This window comes from Brassica oleracea, chromosome C2 (genome assembly GCF_000695525.1).
Source record: "Brassica oleracea var. oleracea cultivar TO1000 chromosome C2, BOL, whole genome shotgun sequence".
In the NCBI taxonomy this organism is placed as follows: domain Eukaryota; kingdom Viridiplantae; phylum Streptophyta; class Magnoliopsida; order Brassicales; family Brassicaceae; genus Brassica; species Brassica oleracea.
The window spans coordinates 1,136,185-1,140,284 of NC_027749.1; positions in this window are offsets into that span (position 1 = coordinate 1,136,185).

A 4,100-nucleotide genomic window follows, 5' to 3' on the forward strand; every position below is an offset into this window, starting at 1 on the left:
AGTTCGTCGGAATTTACCGACGGACAACGGTCGTCGGAATGCACCGAGGAACACTCTACGTCGGAAGTGTCCGAGGAACGTTCTCCGTCAGTACGTAGTTTTTCCGATGAACTCTGGTCTCGTGTATCCTCATCGTAATATCGTCGGAAGTTCGTCAGAATGACGTTTCTCGGTATTCGTCAGAAAGTCGTCGGAAGTTCTGACGAAATTCCGACGAATTTTTTTTTTTTCGACGAAACGATACCGACGGACGGGTTCGTCAGAAATTCGTCGGAATCGGTCTATTCCGACGAATTTCCGACGATTTCGGCCATCAGAATCCCCCTGTTTTCTTGTAGTGTCAGCTCTACGGCTTCTTGTACTGTGATACACTTGGGGAGATGATCTACGCTTGTGAATCTACCATAAATACTACCAAAGGATGGGCTCGAACGTACCTTTATGGTATACGAAGAGGAAAGATTGACTAGTGTAATATCAAATTATACTGATTATTCTACCATGCAGCTAAAAACAAAGCACGTGGAAAAAACACCGTGTAAGTCGCCTTAGCTATCTTATACAACAGTTTGGTTGATTTTGACGTCATAACTAATTTAGGTTAGAAGTCATAGTAATAAATCATGTAACAAAGCCGCCTTATACAGTAACATGTAATGGATTAGACATGTATCTATATTTTCTTCAGCATACCATGGAAAAATGTAGAGAATAGTTTGTTAGAGAGAGTTGTCAAGAATAGTGGCCTGTCTTTTTAATTAATATTTTGGACCAAACATTTGATTTTATGGAAAAGAGATTTTTTTTTTTTTTTTTTTTTTTTTTTTTTTATGGAAAAGAGATATTACATCACTAGGTTTGTTAAATTTCCTTGCTTCAATTCCCAGCAAGTGTCGTTACTTTGATTAATATTTTCAGAAACATAATATTACAAGTTTACATTAAGCTTACACTGTTTAGTTTCTTTCCTGCACGTAAAAATTATTCTTAATTAAAAAAAAGCCCTTTGTCAAAAAAAAAAAATTTATTCTTAATCATCACACGATGCCATTCTGTTATCCATATGTATGATCTAACGGATTTTCTGTTTTTTTTTTTTTGGATTTTAAGCTAAATAAATAATGTAATGTATACTAACACAATGTGAAGATCTTTCTCGTAAAACGATCAAATGTTTTTAATATTCGGATGTAAGACTAACTATAAAACAAGAATTAAGAGCACGAGAGTCTTATACTTTTACACACGGCTTCTACTTTACAAGGAGGCACGCCTGTCACTTTTCAGTTTACTATATGCGTTTAATAAATAATCAAACTAGTTGGAAATAAATTAATAACAAAGCAACTCTTAAAGTTGATACCTTCTTGGCTTCTTGGGTCTCATTTTCACACCCATCTAAAATAACTTCAGTTAAGGAAAAGCTAATCAAACCATCTTTAATAATCAAGAAAAGATCTTCTATAATTTTTTTTTGTTCCTTCTAGCTAGATATTACCTTGTGTTAGTTATTCACTAAGTAGCTACTCTAAGCAATATATATATATATACACGTATATATGTGTGTGTTTATTTAATTAGCTGAATCATTATATTAGTTGTATTTTGCTGTTATTGGATCATTCGAACAAATGAGATTACAAATTAAACCACAAGGATGACAATCACGTTCTTTAAATTTCTAGAGATAATAATGGATTTTTATAGGGAATTCTCGAGAATTTTGTTCGTCTGTTAAAGTTTGCTTATTACAAATTCAAATTACAGATATTGGGTTATCCCTCTTGTCAAGAAAATACATAATATAATATTAGAAGTTTAGAACCAGGGAACATAGACATAATCATTATATATTTTTTGTCAACTATCATTTAAAAAAAAAAGTATTTAAGATAATTAGATTGTGCCTCAATTGGTTAAGCTTCGAGATGAAGAAAATTTATGAATCTTCTTGTTGGGTCAAGAATGGCAATGGTTGTTATCGTGAGTAATTGTACAAATAAACATGAATAATCAATCAGTTACACAGAAAAAGCCAAAAAACTAACAAAAGGATATTGATTAGTCGCACTATGAATGTTGAAATGATATCTTGATGTAACTAAAAAGAACAGAGAATCATACAAAATGCTTTAGTTTTATATTTAGGGGTAAAGACTAACGTAGCACAAGCACTTGGACATGAGCTAATTAAAGAGTTCAGTAAACATTACCATTTTTTGTTCGAACAGTAAACATGTACCAATTAACTTCGCGTTTCAATCGTTTTATAAGGAGAGTTTTGTCATTTGATAATATACTTCAGTGTGAAGATGTCGTGTTAAGCTACTCAAGAGAAAGGTAATATTACTCTAGTTAGCTCTTCTAAAGAGTATTCTGACTAACGTCTTAAGCAGACGTTAATGGTAAAATCTAATTTATAAATTAGTAACTGTTGAAAAAGGGAGCTAATGTTTGCTAACAATATGACAAGAATGTATCTAATCGACGTATATCTTGACACAAAAAAAGACAGTTAGATTGAAAACGATTGTCCAGTACAAAGTTGTACATCGTAGAAAATGATGCATTACACTCTCTTTTTTTTTTTGTAAAGGCTTTCAACATGAAACATATACGTGCAATAAATTAGTTATTTAAGAGAAACAAAATTATACCAACACATAACTTTACGGTCATATATTAGATAATAGGATCAGCCCGCCCTACGGGTGAGAAGTTATTATAAAAATTATTTTACATGAATTTATATTAACTTATGAAACATTTAAAATTATTATGTATTGAAAATAATATTATAAACAAAAAAAATAATGGAAATAATTATGAGATCATATTGTTATTGTTAATAAATATTTTTGATTTGAATTAAAATGACAACAACTTTCATTATTCTCTATCGTTAAATAATACAATATTAACAAAAATAATTAAGAAAATGTAATAATAGAAATATTCTTATTATTTCTATTTCAATTTGACATAGTAAAAATATAAAGTTTATACAAATAATACTATATTTATTTTAAGAAGCTTCAAATTTTTAAAAACATTAACATAATTTTTTTCTAAAGAACCTACGGTCCAGTAAGTAAAGAGCCTTTGTATTGTTGTCAGTTTGTTACCATATAAATCCGGCTAATTTGTAATAAAACACACAAATCACTATACAGAAAAGATAATGAAAATCAAATTCACGCTCCCTAGAAGTTAACTGAGTGTACCTGCCAACCAGCTTCTATGCTGTTAAGATATTTTCTGAATAAGTCACTGAGAAGCCATATATGCGAGAAGGTGACTCGTACTGCTGATGTATCTTTGGCTCCCAGACATTTATAGTTACTTTAGTTTCATAGTATTTATTTTTCCCCTTCCACATAAGATATAGCATTCTACAGTTCCAAAAACCAAAAAAATAACATATCTCAGATTAAGAACTTTTAACTCTTATGATTACCACTTTGGTTCATGAGGACATGTTCCTCAGATTTAGAAAACGGAAAACTTTTATACTTTTTCATGCCATATTTTTTGTTTGAACTTTCTCTCAAGACAACATCTTCCTCTGTCATGATTCCTTCAGCACATTTACCATATCGATGACATAACTGAGGGATATGTATGTCCTTCTATTTTTGACTTCGTAAAGACACTTTGTTGTTATCAAAGAGTCCCTCATTAGGATACAATTTTTCAATTTTTTTTGAGATTATACAACCTTCTTCGTAAAGACAAATTATTTCAATACTAAGATATGTTTTAAAAACAAAATATCTTAGAATCAATAAAAAGCATGTCAATTTCCCATAAACTGAGCAACCTCACCTCTAAGGTGGAAGACCAACCCATAATTCAGATCAGCAAATCGAACAAAGGAGTTAACTATTATAATGAGAAAATATCGAATGTTATTGGATTTGTGAGGATGATTTTCAAGAGATGAAACTTTACCTTTTTATGGGTGGGGATTCATTGCTAGGAAAAATGGATAAAGCGAGATACAATGAATGAGAAATCATAGAAACATTTATGAAGGTTGTTACGTAACGCTTTGGAAGATTACAACAGAAGACGAAAAGACGCAATTAAAGCTTGGCACA